Source organism: Falco rusticolus, chromosome 13 (assembly GCF_015220075.1).
Source record: "Falco rusticolus isolate bFalRus1 chromosome 13, bFalRus1.pri, whole genome shotgun sequence".
NCBI lineage: Eukaryota > Metazoa > Chordata > Aves > Falconiformes > Falconidae > Falco > Falco rusticolus.
This window is the reverse complement of record NC_051199.1, coordinates 15433628-15454196: the sequence shown is the minus strand read 5'-3', so window position 1 is coordinate 15454196 and position 20569 is coordinate 15433628.

Sequence of the window (20569 nt, the reverse complement as noted above, 5' to 3'; positions counted from 1 at the left end):
TTTTCATAAGTGATCCATGTTTTCCATTTTGTTTACCGAATCCCACAAGAATTCTAAAAATTTATTTGTGATGCTCTGCAATTTTCCCTTACCCAGGTTTTCAGACTTGATCCTAACAACACAGAGGCTGATTTATTAAAAATACCATAGTCTCTCTTAGGAAAAACTGTCCAAAAATCAGAACTGCTATCCAAGAATACTGCAAAATTATTAATTAGTATTTGAGGAACACATTGTAGGTAGAACACAACATTTGTGTCACTGTGCTTCTGCTGGAATTATTGCACAACTGAAAGCATGAGGCACAAACACCAGCAGTAAACTAAATAAGGCTTGAAAAACAAATTATCCAAAGGCTAGAGATTTTGCTAAACATGAATTGAGCCTACCCCAAACAGACTGCTGTGGGCCTGTAGTGGCCAGGCTATACCCTGACCCAGTTCTCCCAGCTGTAATCTGTAAATCTTACTATGCTTGCAACTCTGAAAGGATTCCGATATTATACTTCCCTTTCTGGAGAAAGATGATAGTTCCTGAGTTGCTACTGTTACTGTCAGAAACAGGTGAGGCATCTATTTTTCATTGCCATCTGTCCCCCCTCCCCTGATTTAGCTATTCAGCAACTTTCTTTGGTGTATCTAATACACTGTGCAAGCAGTTCTATTCATATGCTAATGAATCTTGATAACCACTTTCCTCAATTCAGTTTTAGGTATAACATACCCAAATAAAATTTCAGTCTTTCTCCTCTTACTGATGTGCCTCCCGGAAGATAACCATTACATTCAGCTAAAAAAAGCAGATCAACCACCTAACTTGAGTCAGCCATAGTATTTGAATAAAATAATGCATAAACATCCATGTTCTCTATCCAAGTCAAGACAGAACATGATCTTTCATGAACTCACCAAGGCAGAAAAGGAGACTTGGAGTGAAGAGAACACAGATACATGCCAACCACTCAGAAACAATTGGATGCTTCTCCCAATGTGATTAGATGCCCTAAAATTTGGGCAGTAATAGCCATGGGAGACATTATGTATACTCCTCATGACTAATAGTTTTTGGACCTCAAGAAAGCCCAGAGAAAAAGGAGAGGTAGTGAGCAAAGGAGAGTAATTTATGACTGCTTAAACATTTCAACTAATATTATACTTCTGTATAAAAAAAGAGTTTAACTAGAACAGTATATTGAGAGTTTGTAGCTTACATAACTTTACATTACATATTAAATACTGGACCTGTGGTAAGGAACCATAGGCAGTGCCAAAGAAAAGGACTACCTAAATGTATTCCTTTAACAAACACTGAGGATAAAGTTACCTTGCAGAAAACTTAGGAGTGTAAGAAAATTCAGTGAGTGCCTATTATCTGAAATATTTTTTTAAAAACATGCAGAATTAACTCTGACATATATCTCCACATCTGCAAAGATAGTCCATGCATTTCAACAGAATTATGCTAGAAAGTATAAATAATCACCATGTTTACATTCTGTATCTGCCTCTGTTTTTACAGTATTATAAATGGCAAAAAAATGCGATAAATTTTCATATATTTAATAAAGTTACAGATAATATTCATTCAGTGGGTAACACAAATAAAAATCATGCATCTTCTTATTGTAGGATGACTGTAAAAAGCAGGTTGTGGAGTTGTGACATTTTAAACTGAAAGGCAGCACTCCTCACTTCTGCAGTGCTGTGGATACTGGCATTTCAGGCTGGTATTTACTGCCTTTTAAACCAGTATCTTCTCGTTGCAGTTTCATGTGCTGTCCAACCCAAACAAGGTAGTGTTTCCAAGCAAGAAGGCAAGACACCTCACACCATCAAAAATGGGCACGCTTCTGCTCTGCTCCAGCGTGAGAATTAACTGTTTCTCTCTACTACCTTGACACAAAGTAAGGGGAGAATGAAACCAACTATATTAAAATTTAATGATAAACATGACCTCTCTTAATTGTACAGGGCCACTTTGCTTTCTCAGTTTACCAGCATAAACTAGGAAGCACTCCATAGTTGTAACTGAGTTTTCTCTGCTGTGTAGTTCAAGTTGTAGAGAGGAAAAGCACACAGAAACCACGTTCTTTCTGGAAAGGTATATAGTTAAAATTCTTAATACATCAGTGAAAGCTTAATTTGTGGGCACTTCATTGTATTTTTGAAAGATGCTGTAATTTAAAAGATTATTGTGGCAACAAGTAAAATGGATTGTGTATTCCAAAGTGCGAAACATTGGTCTGACACTAAAACAGAGCTAGAAGAGCCTTTCTAGATCACCATGGTAATTACCTGCTTCAGGCCATACTCAGTCCTCCTATTCAGGCAAAAATCTAATCACGTTGGCAGAGAAGACATCCCCTCTTAACAAAAATCCCTCTTTAACCCTCATCCTTTTTGGGGGCTTGTGGTTTTGCTGAGCCCATTTACTAGCCTGTCCCATGCCATGCATCCACAACACAAATGAAACAAATACTGCTACTTAATGGAAGAGATGGAAATTTAGAGTCAACTGTAGCACGCTCTGGACAGAATCCTGCTGTCGCTTATTGCCATACATCTAATTAATTATAGTAGGTTTGCAGAAATAGGGAAATGGGCGTAACTGGTAACTGGTTCCTGCAGATATACTGCTTGTACACAGTGTGATCTGATTGACTTATTTAGTTACTGATATGCCAGTTGACTTGCTTGGAAGAATACAGGGCTTGTGTGCCTGTAAATAACTGATAATATTTTAAGTGTTAATGCATGGAGAATGGGAGCACAGTAAATACATTACAGGGTTTCACCTGACCATGCTGAAGAACTTCTAGTCTGGTTTCGGTTTTAAGTCCAAGCTAAGTTTAGAAGCTGGCTGATGTCAGGAAGGGAAAAAAACCACAGAAGGGCATTTTAACTAAAATTTAATCTCTGGTTCCAATCCCTCCAGTTTTTTCTGCAGAAAAGGTCTAAGTGTGGTCATGGAAGGTGTATGCTACACAATTTTGATGAAACCATTACTGGCTGCTAACCGGTGGAAGTTGTACTGCCTGTTAAAACTGACAAACAGAAGCATCTGCACAAGTCTCAAAAGTCATCAGCATCACCTTTAGTGATTTTTGATTAATTTATACCATTTGCTTAGCACAGTAATGAAAACTTCAAGCGCTCATCTGATCTTGACCAGAGATAGGAAGGCTGCCTCTCCTAAGCTGCCGGGAGCCTTGGTGGTGGGAAGGTGTTGGTGCCCCGAGCGCCGTGCCCTGCCCCCGAGCGCCTTTGCTCGATCTTGCCAGGCCCCCAGAGCCCGGCCGTCCGGCACGGCCCCAGCCTGCGGGGCTGTCGCTGTCGCCGGTGTAACTCGGCCGTCTGGGCTCAGCGAGGGGGCCTCGAGGGGCGAGCCGGGGCACTGGGCTTGTGTGCCTGCCCTGCGCCCGGCACCGCGGCTTCCTCTGCCCGCGCACCTAAACCAAGTGCGAACGGAGCAGGAGGCGCCACCCGGCCCCGCAGACACCCTCCTGCCCCCGGGGCCTGGCAGCGCGCTCGCGGCGCGACGGGGCCCCGGCGGCAGAGCCGGCGGCAGAGCCGGCGGTGGCCCCGCGCCCGCGGCGGCCCCGGGGACGCGCCTTACCTGGCTCGGCGGGGCCGGGCTCGGAGCGGCCGCAGCCCGGCTGGGCGGGCGGCTCAGCCCCGACGGCGCTGGCCCCGCACCACGCTCCGCTCGGCTGCGCTCCGCGCTCTCCCTCCCCGGCCGCGCCGCTCCTCCCGCTCCGCTGCGCGGCCCCCGGTTTATAGCGAGGGGCGTTGCGGCACAGCCCAGCTCGCCCGCTGTCTCCCCACCCATCTCCCGGGACAGACCCCTCTGACCCGTCTCCCGCCCACTTTCCCCCGCCGCTTTCCTACACCCCCGCCCCGTCCGCTGGCACGCCCGCAGACGGCGCCCCCCCCTCCCCCCCCGCCCGCCGCGGTGCGGAGGCAGCGGTCCGCACGGCTCCGCCGGCTGCGTGGGGGTCCCCCAGGCGGGTGACAGGCCGGGTGTCTCCCGGCCCTGGGCAGCGCAGCGCCGGCGCCCAGGGACTCGCCCAGGTTGCCTGGATAGTGCGAGGGATGGCTGCGGGATGCCCGCTCCTTCCTTTTGCCTTCAACTTTCTGAAGTAGGGGTCGCAAGCGGTGTACAAACGTTTTCAGTTTCTCTCGCAATCCCCTGGGCTGCCTGTAAGCACAACTGGAATGTTCAGAACATCACTAGTGAATGTTCTAACTAGATCACTAGCGAATCACTAACTGTTGCAATATATGTAAAACTGCTTCAATAAATCCGTCAAAGTTTATTCTCTGGGAGTAGACGGGAGAAGAAAACAGCTATGTTAAATCCCCCTTGGAATACATGTCCTAGAGCTGCATTCTTCATGTCACTGCTGGCTGATGTAAAAAAAGGACTTTGTGTACAAGGGATTGTGTTGGATGGTTTGTTTCTCTTGGTCTCTTAAACAGGAGGGGAGCAACTTTTCAGGCAGAATTTCTGAGGCTGTCATGCTCATCAAGAACAGGATTTCGGAAGTTCTGTTTTATTTTAGGGTCATCTTGACCATAGTACCAGACAGAGCTAATGCTTCCAATGGGAACCACAGAACTGCAGATTGCTGGCTAATCTTTTTATACACCTAGTTGTGTTTTTGAAGGCCCTTTTAAGGAAGACACCATGACCTTGGATGATAATATCTTTCAACGGTTGGTGGTGTAACTTTTTTGTGACTTAGAGTAATTAGGATCTACTTAGTGTTAGGAGAAGTCAAATGAAGACGAAACATTTGGATTCTGCAGTAGAAACTTCAGCTGGAATAATAATTGCTTTTCAGCATCTGCACACGTATAATCAGTAGGGTCTTGTTTGGCTATAATTTGTTTTTGAAAGTCTGTTAGCTCAATCAGAGGCTCAGATAGAAATGCAGAACTGAGGCACATGATACAAACTTAATTGTTCCAGCCTGTGTCTGATGGGCCATGAGTGCGTTACGCAGACACACTAATTCACCTGTGACATAATCTTTTGCCCTGATCTTATTTGTGTCATGTCAAGAAAAATGATCTGCGTTTTCATCAGAACAGCAGTCAGGATAGAAGCAGTCTATATTGGCAGCATGCTACCCCCTGCCACTTGGGGAGTTTGTAACTGGCTTCCTTTCTGGAGAGATCGTGCTGAGATATCTTCTAATGATGAACTATGTGCGTGTTCACAGATTTATCATGACAGGGACTGGAAGCCACTTGCCAGTAAGTACTACTCAGGCCTCTACAGTCCCTGAAGCTGGCTACAACAGTGTGCTCTTTTATTCCCATGTATGTTGTTGGTTGTATTAAATGTGGCTCTTGACATATGGGACATATTTATTATATCCAAACAATTCTTTTACATGTGTGACTGATTACAAAACTCTACTGAGCATCAATGCATTTGGCAGTTATTGCACAATTCTGCCTCAGGCTGTTCTATGGTAAAACCTGCTGGATGGAGCTGACAGGGAGGAGATCTCCATAAGGTGATGCTTGCAGGGTTTTGTCCTCTAGTGATCTTTCAGTTGTTTCAGAGCTGAGCTGAAAGAACTGAAGCCAAATCCCAATGCCAGCATCAGACACAGACTACTTAGAGACACAAAATGCTTCTGGATGTGTGAATCTCTGCCTGGAATCAGTTCACTTTATTACCTTCCATCATCACTTCTCTTCAGGAAAGGGATGCAGACAGTAGATGATAACTGTATTTTTAACAAGAATAAAATGAAAAAATAAACTTGTTTTTTAAATTGACTTTTTTAAAAGAATCATGTAAAATTGAATTTGGGCCTTCATTTCTCTGTTGAGTTCAGTCTGTTTCTGGTGGATGTGCATAAGAGAGAAGAAGTCATTTCATGTAATTTTGGGAAAATATCCTCATTATCAGCAGTTTTGTGTCTGGAATCCCAGTAACAGATTTGTAACATTATGACCATTGAAACATGCACTCACTATAGAAAGGTGATTTACAGGAACATCCAGTGAATAATAGACTTGATGATTAGAATCCTGTTTTCATTGAATTGCTGTAAATAAAGAGGCTTCTTCCCAGCAGAATTGATTGAGGTGTCTATAATGAAGAAAGGGCTTCAGGAAGCAGGTTTCGTTCTACTGCTTGTGTTAGAGCAAACAGCTATCATTAAGAAGGTGACTGGACTGGGCAATTTTATTGCTATCAACTCAACTAAGTATCTCTTCTAATAGTATTGTTTATTAAAATCAGTAGTACTATACTTAGAATAAATCGTTGAAAACAAATCTTCATTGGGACCTCAATATCATATTGCCTTAGAAACCCTCCGATTTTTACTAATATGTTTGCAATGATTCACACCTGAACCTTTGGGTTGTGGGGGTTTTTTTTTTCACATTTTCAAGATAATCCTTCTGCAAGAATGAGGAGTAGAAAATTATTTTCATTGTTGAAAGCTAATGTTCCATATGTAGATGCCTCTGGGTGTCAAGAGCCAGGCCTTAAGGAAAGCACCGCAGGTTGTGAGATATGTGGCATGCTGTTTCTATTCATTGTATTCAAAAGAACATGCATTTCTGATGCATTTTCCCACTGTTGCCTCTTTCAGGAAATAGGTTGGACTTTTGCACATGGGATATAGCTGTGCATTTGCTTAGATGTAAGTCTTTGCCTGTAGTGGAAAACTGTACATGTCCTCGTAGCAAGGCGATTTGAGTGTGCTAGTGATTTGCCTGAAGATAAGAAAACTTACAAATGTTTATTTAGGAAGACTTGTCAAAAGACTCTCCTTCTACCATAATGAGTATTTCAGTCATGTCCTGTTTACATATCTATATCTTTTTTTTTTTTTTTTCTGAGAAAAGTACAAAGAATCGATCCCAAATCAGTGCATCTATTATTTAGAAATTTTTATCCACTTTTGCCAATGAGTTGTGTTTTCAGAGTGTGTTCTCTTCTTTCATGTCTACTACAACTGAAGGTTACTGGAAAATATTCAGGAAAGAAAATTCTGAAAAAAAGGTTAACATTGTAATTCTCACTGCCCTGCTTTTGATCAGCTGTAGGAATAATGTTAGCAGCTTGTCTTGTAGGAATAGAAACATATATTACTGTTGTCATCCGCTGTGTATGTGAGACCATAAGGTTTTGCTACAGCTAGCAGTCTCTAGTAAGAGTGATACGTATTTGTGTATGTGACAGAAGGAGAGAAACGGAGAGTGAAAATTGTCTTTTGGGACAGGCTAGGGAGGTCATATGCAGACCTTTGAGCAGCAGTGGTGCTAATATCCACAAGGTCTGCTTCTCCAGAGCTATGGAAATTTACATTATTATTATTACTTTTTTTTTTTTTCTGTTAAGGTTCTTGAATAATTAAGATAGTTAATCTCTTTCCAGGAAACTATATGCTTTAACTTGTAGTCTTCCTCAGCTCACATGTTTTAATTGTATCCCTTATAATCATCATAGCATACAGCAAAAGCGGAGGCTGGAAAATATGAAGACTCTAAGGAAGCCAATGTTTCAAATCTCAGCATTTTCTAAACACTTTAAAGTTTAACTGGGTTTATTTTGATAGATAAGTAGTAGATTTTTTGTTTGTCTTCTACCATGAATTTAGGAAGCTGAACTGAGTGAGAAGGGTGTGATGCCTTCAATTTTAAAGTTTATAAAACAGGTCAATAGAACCATATTTTTAATCTAGATTGAATTTTTCTAGGTCATTAGTTTAACAACAACAGCAACTGCTTTGGGGATTTGGACTGTTGAATTCAGTGGCTGATATAACATGTGTAATGGGGCTTGGAGTGCAGGGGTTGCTGTGCAGGTGGCCAGCACAAGCACGCTGGCTGCCTTCTAGGTCTGGGTTGCCGTGAGACTGTACCAGACCTGTGGGTATCTAGTGGGTGCAATGCCTCCAGCCCTGCATGGGCATCTGCCGTTACTAACAAGGAAGTAGTATTTGATGGTTCTGTGGGCAGAGGAGGGACGGGGACTTAGACTCCTCTTTATTCCTAGAGTTAATCTATGCTTGATGAAACTGTCAGGTCACCATATCGATGCAGAACCCTGACCCTTCTCCCAGAGCTCTTTCTGCAACAGGAGGATGCCAGCTGCCTCGGTGCAAACTTTGTGTCCCCCTATAGATGTTTTTTGGGCTCCCAGGGGAGTGAGAGGATCTGTAGGAAGCAGAGGTGACAGAGCCATGTCATTTTCTCACTGTCCAGGGAACCGAATGACGGAGACCAGCATCTTTTTGAGGCAGTGATCTCCACAGCAGCAGCAAGTACTGGGTGCTGTGCTGCTGGCAAGCAAGACCTGAGCCAGACGAGCCCAGGCTGGCAAGGCAGCATCCAGGGGCTGGGGTGGGCTCCCTGAACTGTGCTTGCACTGCTCTGCAGTCCACAGGGTTGCAGTCAGTGTGCAGGCACAGGCCAGGTGTGTGGGATGCAGACAGAAAATGCAGGGAGGCCAGATTGCTGCTTGAGTGCTACTCCATCTGCATCCTCACAGAGGCTGCTTGCAGGACTGGCAGTTTCTAAAAGCAGATACCTGTCTTCCTGTGTGGGATCTGTGTCCAAACTGGATGTAAAGTAGACCCTGGTTTGCTGGACCCATCGTGTAGTTTAATATTAAAGCTGACAGGAATGAGGGGATTTTCACTGCATGACGTGTTTCCTTCTTTTGTATCCTTCCTTTTCTTTACCTTCCTCACTTGTCTGTCTTGCTCCTGTCAAAAATCTGCTGTTTGTTTAAATGAACGAAGAGCACTCTTGATAAGGCTGCTCATGCTGCCTTTTACCTGACTGGGGCAGAGAGAGCTAAGAGCCCTCTTTTGAGTGCCTCAGAGAAATGTCAGGCTGGAGTTAAAAGTATGCCATTTTTGGGGAGGAGGCAGGTATTTGGGATCCTTTGTTTATCAAACATATTGCTATGCTTTTGGAAATCAGCCTTTTTGCCTCAGACTTCCAGGCTTCGCTTTTTAATAAGTGCTTCATCGCAGGCACAGATACAATTTAGCGTGGTTTTGCTATTTAAATCTGGCCTTGAGGTGTTCACCCATTCTGCATGATCGTGGTGGCCATGTTCTTTCTGGGAACTGGCAGCAAAATTTTATATTTCAAATGTGTTTTTTAAAATGATAGATACCGTTAAATAAAATATTACACAGATCATGTTATTAAAAAAAATATTTTTACAAAATTCAGCACAAGACAGTGAACGCTGAATGTGATCATGATCAAAAAGTCTGTGAAGCCTGGCTCCCATTTCTGTTACTAGCTGTCGTGCCTGTTCCAGATTCAGCTCTGATCACACAATGTCATGCTAGTGGCATCATTTGTGCTTCAAGTGATATAAAGGCAGAATCTGAGCCAAGAAAGTATTCCTGTAAAAGGAATTATGTTTAAATTCCTTAGAGCTGGAAGCAGTGATGATGGTGGTAAAGTATGTTTGGAGAGGCTGTGTGATTTATTCTCAATATGTGGTGCTACGTGTGAACTGAATTGAGTACTGTTAGTGGGGGAACACATTGTAGCCCTTTGTTTACCCTTCCTTTGAGTAAATTCATCTATTCTGAAGCAAACTTTAAGTAAAAATTATGTTCATGGTAGCACTGAGTTAAAATTTAGAAGCAACATTAAATACTGAAATAAAGAAATCTAAGTTGTAAAATTTGTGACTATATTTGCTTCTTTTATTGTGCAGTAGAACAGGATGGTTTGGGCACCTTCTGTTGACACATTAGTGATTTAAGGCTCTTGCAGGTCATAAGAACTATCCCATTTAATTTTTAACCGATCATAAAATTATCAGTTTCTGGAAAAGGCTGTGGTTATGGCAAAGAAAGATGTTGTTTGAGTTGCTTAATCATTTCTGAAAAAATGGGTTTGAACTAATGTGTAATTAGTAATTTTTAAAATGCCTTTTCTCAAAACAACAAACAAGATTTCCCACTGTGGTAAACTTAAATACAGCATGTATTCATAAAAACACATTTATACTTTGGAACAAGACGAGAAACAAAAATTGGTGTTTGAGCTGGCCTCTACTTTTTGTTGAACGTAATCATTGTGATTAAAATTTAATGGAGAGTGTGCAGTGTTATCAGTGTTAATTACTATGTGAAAAATTCTTTTTTCCAATCTAACTGTGGAAGGACTTAGAAGTCAGTTTTTACTTTTGGAATTCTGTACATTTACCAAGAATTACTGCTATAATACCTTCTTAACATTATTTACCGTGTTCTTTGAGCTAAACAGAAGCACAGAAAGATTGATTTTCCTCTCTGTGCAGATTGCTTGGAGAAAAAAATATTTTCTAGTTAGAAGGGGGTCTTGCTGTTTCTGAAGAAGAGATGTAGTAACAGGAGAGTAAAAGATGGTATTTTTAACGCACAGGTATTAAGCAGCTTCTTTTGCTTCTCTATACAAAACTATCCTCCCCCCCCACCCCGCCCCTTCATCAAAGCAGTTAAAAGTGAGGATAATGATTATTGTCATTGTGGCTGAACACCCAATTGTTCCGGGCACATACTGGGCAGAAACCTAACCATGCCCTATTCCTGTGTGATGAAAACGAACAGGGCAGAAGTACTATTGTCATCATCTTATAAGGGAATTAGGCCATTTAATCACTCTAACTTGCTGGAGATCCTCAAGAGGCTTATAGCAGAGTGAAAATTCAAACCCCCTACTGTCTCAGCCCCAGAGCAGTGCTATGTGCAAACCACTATGGTCTGAGAATCATCACTTTCTAATCAAGTTATTATGAATAAGAGCAAACATTTTCTAAAGTAAGAGAAAAAGCAACTAAATTCCAATACACATCAGAATGATCATGTTGATAATAGGTGTGAGTTTCCAACTATGCAGTGGTACCTGATTTACTGTGGAAGTAACCCTTCCTCGCAAATCCATCACTTCAGTCAAGATCTAATCAAAGTACCCAGTATGCTACTGAAAATGTGTGTAAGAACTACAGAATCAAAGAGCTTGAGTCTTCATTGCCTTATCTCACTACTTACATCTACATATGGGCTACTATGTCCTGGCAGAGCGAAAATAGAGGCAATTAATACTCAATGTGAAAATGTGTGAATGGCTAGAAAATGGGAGCTGCCATTTTGCAGGAAATCTCCACGTTTCAAAATGTGTGTTCTGAATTGGAGCAAATAGTTGGCCTCTCCTGTGAAGGGAAAAGTTTGGAAAAGACTTGCCTAGAACAATTGGATTGATCTGAAAGATGATATAAAATAGATGTTGTGGTAAAAGTTATACACAATAGTATGCTGTGTTATTTAGGACAGAATGAAAACTAAGGAATATTTTTACCTTTAAAAATACACCATTGCTTCATTGCAGCAACTTACCTGATCAGAATGATTCTATCATTGGACGAGATCACTAATGAGAATTTCTATTCTAGTGTTTCAGTGCACATGAAATACTTGATTTGTTTAAATAGCATATGACTGTAGCATAAAAATATGAACTTGGAATAATCATCTTGGATCCTATCTTTTTTTCAGGTCCTTTATACTTTCATTACTCCTGTGAATAGTTTAACAAGTATCCTTGTTGTATCACCTTTTGCAAGACAAAAGCTAACTTCTCAGTATATTGTATTGGTGCTCACAAATCTATATTTTCCAAAAACTGAAAGTCTAGATCAGCTTGTAATTTTCAAACACTCCACCAGTTTGGAGCGTTTGCACTGGAGGCAGAACTTTAGTTTTGCTCCAAATTTCAAAGCATAAAATCTACCAGAGATTCACAGGTTTACACATTCAGCATGCATTTTGAAGTCCCTCCATTGCGGAGTTGGAAAAGCACCTGGGTGAACAGGCTGTAGCAGAACCCTCCATCTCCTGTATCTGCTCATGTAGCAGGAGCTTATCTGCAAGAGCTCTGGGTGACAGGGGTAAAAGACGTTTCTGCTGCATTTCTTTCTCCCTGCTTTTCCACCACACATCATAGAGGGTACTGCATTAAAAAGCATGGGGAACACTGCTGGGGCAGAGGGTGGGGGAACAAGGCTAATTAATGGGGCTAATTGGAACCATCTTCTTTCATGTTTAATGAACGTCTAGAAGACCTAGTTGTGCTAATTTTGGTTGTTAATGATCCGAAGAATTGGGACATATCTCTGTATGATTACATATGATTTAAAAGTCCAATTTAGGTGGCTTCTTGGCCAGGGCACGCTGTTATCCCTATTTGTAAGTCATTATGTCAGTGCTCTCAGACAGCCTGGCCAGGCCAGGGTGTGCCTTTGTCACTGGTTTCACTGCCTTCAGATGTTATCTGTTTTCACTCTATGGTTTTTTTCGGGCTGAGTTGTTTATCCAGACATTGACTGTTTTTCAAAAAAGTAAAACTAGTTCCTAGGCAACCTTAATGAATGGTAAGAACATGTTAGCTTGTTCATAATTTAGATGACTTCAGCTTGTTTACTGTGATGTTTGGTTTATTGCGATGGGCTGGCTTAACTGATTAACATGAACTATGTAAATATGAGGATGAGAACAGCAAACCAGCAGAGGATCACAGCATGGTTACCAAGCTTTTTTTCTTTAAAGTGCTTTTATTGAATAAGTTTATATTATTAAGTTTTTAACACCAAAGTGTAGCAGCATTTAGAATGCTTTGGTCTTTAGAAAATATGAATTACAGAAGGTGAATAACTTCCTGAAGCCTTTCTTAGTATACCCACAAAGAAACATAAAAATGTATAGACGTGTAAGCATATCAGTCTATACTTACCCAAATTCTCTGTACATTTACATAAGCATATATAAAAAAGAATGCTGTGTGTTATAATTGTCATTCAGCTTCTTTTTTTTCAAAGTACAGATCTGTGTTTTTGATGTGGTTGCCCTTTATAGTAGAAGCTTGGACTACTAGGCTTAGGAGGACAATTCTGGTCATAATGACTGATGTTCTTCATTTTCTCCTCTGAAACACATGTAGAGGGTCAGAATCATTCTGTGTTATGAAGTCAGCAGTCATTAGATGTTGAAATCATCTAATGGGTGATGTCAGTATGTTGAAGTATTGCTAAAATCAAAATACTAGCACAAAGACACATAAATCTTTTAGAAATGTACTGAATGAAATGTGTGTGCTTCCTACAGGTACTTGGGGAGTGAGGCTGTATTCATGAACACATTTAACCATTAAGGTCAATTTTCAGAACTGTCTGGGAAACAATGTGGTTTTGCCATTCCCAGTTTATATTCAGGCCAGAGCATGTTTTCCTGACCAATTTGTGAGGATCTGGATACTGTTTTCTTAAGGAAGAGCTGACACAGCTCAGCTGGAACAGTCTTTTTATCGCTGAAGGAATGTAGAGTGCTTTGAACAACTGGTGGAAGACATGCTTACTACCTCCCAGTTGTGCCATGTAACTCTAAAATATAAGCACATAGAAATCTTGGTGAATTGATACTACCCTATAAACCTGTCTGAAAGTGTGAGGTACATGTCTTTGTTCATATTTCAATAACTATATATGGGCATTAAGATTATGCATGTTTTTCAAGAACTATTGTTTCCTTTGCAGTATTTGGGTTTTTAGCTTTGAGCGTAGGGTTATAACCACAGGACGTTTACCTCAACATTAGGGCAAGTTAACTGCAAACAATGTCTGTTCTAGTTTAATTACATTAACCCAAAACAAGAGAATCCATACAGGAAAGTGCAGCTATGTAAGATTATAACTCTTTGTCAATTCACAGGATCAGCAACATTCTTGGTAATTTGCCTTGTATCTGAGCAACATGAAATCAGCACAGTATACTTTGTTCTGATTTTTTATTTTAGAGCCAAAAACATACCATTCTTTTTCTCCCCAGACTGTATTTTCTTTTCTAGTTTTCATATTTATTTCTATGTGCTTGTTCAAGAAAAAAAAACTAGTCTTCATTTGGAGTGAAGTGGGAGAACCTGGTGTCAGGAAGATAGGCTTTTACTTATCTAGAAGTTACAGCTATACAAACTCTCCAGAATCACATGTGGAGAAGCTGGCAGTACAAAAGCTATCTGGCACATCTGGCAGGTCTCACTTCCACTGCAAACTTTGACACTTATGAGAACCTTGATTTTAAGAAAGTCACAGAGATGGGAGGAAGAACATTTGTTGCCTCACTGAATAATATGTGTACAACAGATTTCAAACTATGAAAATCTTGGGTCAGACTGACAGTTGTGTTGCAATTTAGGATGTGTCTGTTTCTTTATACCAGACTACCAATAGCACCCAGGGAGAGATTTTCATAGCTGGGAAAAGAAACTTGCCACATTGCTCCTGTGTTCTTTATGCTGTGTCTGAAGCAGGGATGAAACAGAAATAGGCAGTGATGGTTTTCAGAAGCTGGAGTCTCACAGAGATCAGCCTCTGGACATTCTGACAACGTGGCTCTTGGGCAGGCTGCTCTAAGGCAAAGCAGGACCTGGCTGTGCATTCCTCAGACTTTCCTCCATAGGTATCTTGATTGAAGGCTGCCTGCAACCAGCTTACTACATTGTCTTTTGTAAAAGATACCCCACCTTTTAGCAGTGATCATGTCCCATCTCTTTTGTTGTCTTTTTGCTCTCCTCTTCCATTAACTGTGTTTGCTTTTTCTTCCTCATACTTTTGCTGCCTTAGCACCTCCAACCCTTTCTTCACTGAAGGGAGTCTTACAGGGTTTCTCTGCCTCTGCTCATTGCTTTGGGATCTCCTCTGCTTGTGTGCTTTGAAGAAAGTAAAAGCATAAGGTTGGTTTGTTTTTAAGAGCTATTTCAAGAGAGCATTAGCATTGTAGAAAAGCCTGTCATAATCAGGAAATGAAAGAGAAGGAAGAACATAAATTCACAAGCAGGTATTTTGCCTGTTTCCATGCACTCTCAATTAAAAAAGCCTTTTGGTTTGTTTTAATTTTATTGTTATAGTACCCCGGTATCTTAAAGCAGCATTAAGGTCTGTGAATCTAATGCAAGTTTTTGAAGTGCTCATCATTTCCTTCTATATTGTTGCCGAGGAAAGAGAGTACGTGCATCCCAAAACCTAATACAGGGATGATCAGGTTGAAAATTGGTAACCAAATACCAGTGTCAGGTGTCTTTGGATTGCCCCCAGATGTATTAAATTAGGGTAAATGAAAAGCAAATGGCTTGGGTTGTTTCAGCTGAGTGGCAATGTGCTTTCTTGGAGATGCGGTCTCTCTGTTACAGGCAGATCACAGAGATAATGTGAGGAAAATACAAGGATTAAAATCCTGTCTGGTATGTTTCTTCCTGGTTTTAGTGATATGTCTATAGCTTGTTGATAGTGGGGAAACTTGTAGTAAAAACAAGAGTTCAGCTAAGTACAGTAGGATGTAGATAGTAGGAACTCATAGTAAGAGTTTAGGACACTTTTTTGCTTGTGAAGGAGGAGCAGACCCTGATAAGGAGGCTCTTTAAATCAGAAATTATTACTATTATTTTTTCTCTCCTTGGCCATGTTTGTATTTAATTTTGCTGAAATATCACCGATGCTTACAATATTCTATCTCCAGTATCTCCAAGGCTCATTTTGAGCCTTTCATGGAATACATTTCTTAAAACAGCCAGTGCTCGCAAATGCATTTGGACAACACAGTATTTTCTTATCTGTAACTTGGTCTTGTTTTATTTTGTTTCTGTTTGTTGTTGCTGGGGTTTTTTTTTTCACATTCCTGTATCACTTAAAATATGACTTAGAAAAAACCAATCTGCTTTGAGGTAAGCTGTTAATTCTGTTTAGGTTAAATGAAAGTGGAATCATGCAGTTTAATTGGCCTTACTAGTGAAAGTCGTAAGTCTGAATTGAAATGCTGCTGTAGGCAAAACTGAATTCAGTAGAACAAAATTGGCAGAAACAAATAGCAACAGGATTTTATTTAAAATGTTTTTTTTTTTAAAAAAGTGGTGGAATTGAATAAAATATAAATGGAAAAAGAACTGATCAGAAAACCAAAATATTTCTGGAAAGAATATCTGCCAATTCAGACACCCAAATTCTATCATGTCTTTAAATGCAAGGGTTATATGAACATGAATACTCCATATTCCTTTTTCTTATGGTATGATTTTATGGAAAAAAGGTGTGAACTACCTGATGTATTTCATGCTGTCCTGTGTTGTCTCTGGGGTGCCTGTAGTTACTTACTGGAGCTCACAGATAATTTTTTTTGTTTTTGTCCATTTGATAAGTTGCTTTATGGAGAAAGTGGGAGGTTCCTGTAGTATTAATTTTTTTAATGTGCCTCAGCTTACCAGTTTGCTGGCAACTATTTGTGTTAGAGAGACATCATACTAGAGCTATACATTAACCCAACAGGGTAAGTGTGAACAAAGAATTGGGATAGCTCAATTATCACATCCAAAAGGCAAATCACATGGCAGCTTTTGTTTGAAGCTTTTCACAAGCTGAAAAATTGCTTACAAATCCAGAGGAATGAATAAACCTGTTCTGCTTAAATACAATGAGAGGACACACAGATGGCGACTGGGGAACAAAAATGGTTGAAATGCATAAAAGGTTACAGAAAAGGTTTGGAAGATGGTACCTAGAGGGAGTCAACACCATGCACCTGGGGAGGGCATGCTCACTCTTCCAACCCCATGACTATGTAAGTAAACAAACAAAAGCTAACAGTTTCTAAGAGTCATGGGCAGAACTTCCACAATGTTTGAATCTGGCTACTGAAACTCCTGTCTGGGGGAGCTGAGTACTTAAATTCTGTCGTTAGCAGGGACTGGAGTATACATGAGGTACGGTGGGTCCTGTCACGCGGTGGGAAGAGTCCCATCTGGTGGAGCAGCCAGATGAGATGGCTTTCTTTTGAAAATGATAAACCAGCATATTCCGAATGCTTAAAATGTAGCACAGCAAAGTTATTTTATGGAAGAAGGAATAGGAATGCTAAGACCCCAAGGAAGCAGCTGATACAGTTGTGGAAAGATGGGAGAGAGGGCTAAATTGCGATAATCTCACCAAAGTGCATCCATGTGCCTCACTTAGGAGGAAATAAATGGATGGGAAAGAAGAGAAGAACTTGGTGAGGACCTATTCTGATAGTGAAAATAAGAGGAAGTAGAAATCAGCCATAACTAGGATTCATTAAGGAGAGTAACTGTTGTCAGCTGTAGAAAAATGGAAGGACCTCTTCAGGGTTAAATCCTCCAGCTCATGAGGGGCTTGAATGGGCTGAACTCCAGCTGAATGATGAGGAGCCACAGCTGCAAAACTTGGGTGATAGAGAGAAACAATGACTTAGGGGTCAAGCATCTGAAAGAAAACAGGCTTTATAAGGAGTAAGCATATGAAATGCCAGTTCTAGAGTGGGGGAATAAGTAAGCTGGAAAAAAAATTGAAAAAGGTAGGTGGCTGGAGGAAATGTAAACATGTATCTGACTTCAAAAAGGTTTGATACTGCTTGTAGTGTGTGTCAAAAGCTACTCCCTCAGCAAGGCATAAAGTTATTAAAAACTGGGGCTGACCTGCAGAAATGTAATGAAACTCTTTCCTTAAATACAATCAATACAAGAAAAGAATTCAGGTGGTGCATAAGCACCTGGAGAAAAATGGATGTGGTGATCCAGGTAAGGAATATGGAAATGAACAAAATGTGTTACGGTTACTGTTGTGGTGACTTCCAGAAGTTAATTGCTTTAGAACCATTAGGTATCTGGAAACTTAAAATGTAACTAGTGATTGAGTATGTAAATTGTAGTTGTGTTTCCAAAAGGTAGCCAAAGAAGGAGTGGCAAAAGCTAGTTTTATAGGCTATGTAGCAAATTGATGTGCATTTGATAGAGATGTTAGGAAAAGGCCTGGTTAACTTCTCAGAAATGCAGTAGGTAGGTGGTAGGAAAATGCATTTTCTATCAGCCTTTTTAGGCAGTTTGCATTTTGCCTGTGTAGGGGTAACCAAGCGACTGAGGTCTTGGGGTATAGGCTTGTAGGAAGTTCAACTTGCTATCAAGTCCAGACCCCGCTATCAGCGGCAGCTGGATTGTATATTGTCTTACACAGTCTAATTGTATTCCTTTGTAAATGTCTGGGGGTTTTGATTTGTGTTGGAAAATGCTTTATACAGTAGCATCTTTCTTCCCTATAGCAATATTCTACCTCTGGTTTGTATCCAGAGTTCAGAAGAGAGGCCCTTGCCAGTGTTTGTACTCTTGGAGTTTAGGAGCTGTATAGAGTTATAATGACTCATGTACTCCTGTGTGTGCTGAGGTTGGTCACCACCTGTTTGAAATGAATTATAAGCATTGCATAGTGTCAGCATTTGTTCGGCTGTTTTCCTATTCTGCTTCCTAAAAATTATCAACAATTTTGATATGTCCAGGAGTGGCCGCCTCCTGTTTTTAAGCCTCTCACCTGTTTTAGAGCTTGCTTTTTTCTTTGTGGTAATGGCAGTCATCCATTCAGGTAGATGTGAAAGCATGAATCGCAATATTCAGCTAGTCTTCAGTATGTCTGGATTCCTCGTGTAGGCTACAAACAGATTCTGAAGCAGACCAAAGTTAGTCTGTTCTATAATGATTACTGGGAAGCCCTGAACAAGTCAGGGTTTGGTCAGCAGATATTTATCCAAAGCATTTATGATGTGAGGCTTGCCATAAGCCAGATACTACTGCAGTCAGTCCCCTCCTTTCATTTGGGACAAATCTAAACACGCTTGTTTTGCTGATTAAAATTTACATAGTTCAGTTTATCTTCCTTGTATTCTTTCACACTGGTGAGTGTCATATAATCACCAATGCTTTGTTTGCCTCCCTTCGCTGTTTCTCCTTACCTACACATGGAATGAAATGTGTCTTCTGAAGGTCTTCACAGATGTGTGTCTTATTTACTTTATAAAAAACCCCACCACTTAACATTTCTGTTAGTTAATTAAAATGCTCTAGTTCTGCTGCACATAAACTTGTTGAGGCTGGTTTTGCATCCTTAGATTACTTGATTATGGTACTAGTCCTGGAAGTTTACCTTTGTGAGGTTTCCCTTTATTATTTTGTAGATGAGGACTTCATAGCTGCTGGCTCATACAGCCCAGGTGCGTGTTCTGTCACTGTCTGGAGCTCAGGGGACTTACCCAAAGCCCACCAACATAAAGCAAAAGGTTTCCGTTAGCTTTGGATCACAAATGCTTGCGCCCTGAAGGGTATATCTGTAACATAAACAACTAAGATGGATTCAGGTGTGAGATCTAAGTAATATTGAAACTTATGTGGAAAGAGATGTTAACAGTGTGATTAGTTAGTGTGATCTGTGTTATCAGCCGTTATTTCAGCAATGGTAAGTGGCAGATTAAATTCTCAGTGGAATTTTCCTTTCTTCTTTCAGGCAGCACTTGCAGCATGCACATCCCCTCTCTAAAGGGGATATTTCAAAGAACACATGTCACAGTTCTTCACAACAAAACTGTGATTTTTTTTGTCAAATGTTATGCCATATAATGTTCCTATTAAAAGGGAACAGTGGAAAGAAATTGGTAGAAGAATTCCCCCTCCGCTTTCCTGAAGAAATTAATGAGCACTGATAACAACTGTTTTCCTACACTTACTTAGTCTGTATCCAAGATATTGGAGTACTTTACAGATGTTAATTAGGTTTTACAACAGATCTAAAAGTAGAAAAAAAAATTTTGTTCACTTCTAAAACATAGCAAGTTCTGAGTGGAAAGTGATAGTTGTTTTAAAGCTAATTGTGATATGATGAAATAATCTGAGGGAGGAAATTGCACATATTGTGACAACTAAAATTTTGGAGAAAATTAGGGAGGAAATTGGTTATTAATTAGAAAAAATTGCTTGAAGCCTGAGGTTAACAAACATAACTTTCAGAGAAATCACTACGAATTTCATAGTGACTACATGCAGAACTGCCCTTCAAAAATTTTCCTTCTACCAGCAACAGTTTTTGTATGTTAACAAATTGTTTTATAAATTGACTCTGAGATGTAATTATAAATATGGTATCTGGCACAACAACCTAATGTTGCCTTGTAGCACTTTTGAAAGCAAACAAATACCACATTCAAAAACAATAGCAAGATTAATCTATGCTGTTCCTACAAAGTCAAATGATTATAAATGTTCTGTTGGCTTAAGGTAAAATCTTTTTTGTCATTGTGCAGTGTGCTAGTGGCTGATCAAAAGGTGCAGGAGCAGAGGGTGTTTTGTGAGGGTTAAATGTTATATATTACACACTTTAATGCTAATCCTAAAAGAAGCAATCAATGCACTGTCTGCTTCCACCTCAGCATCTGTTCCCTCTCTTAGGGGCCTTGGATGAGGTGGTGAGAGTATGAAAAGGTGCATTAGCTCGCACCCCCCATGCAGCAGTAAATGTGTAATAAGTAGTGAACTACCCCAACTGGGGCCCCAGTTAGCTTATAGCGTGGTCTACACTCTGCCATCAATGGAGGGATTGGTTTTAATTTCTGTAAACTGTGGGCCAGGTCTCCAGTGTTTAAAAACAATATTGGCTGGGGTTTTTTTTCTTTAATTTTAATACATTGAAATAGATTAAAATGTTATGATTA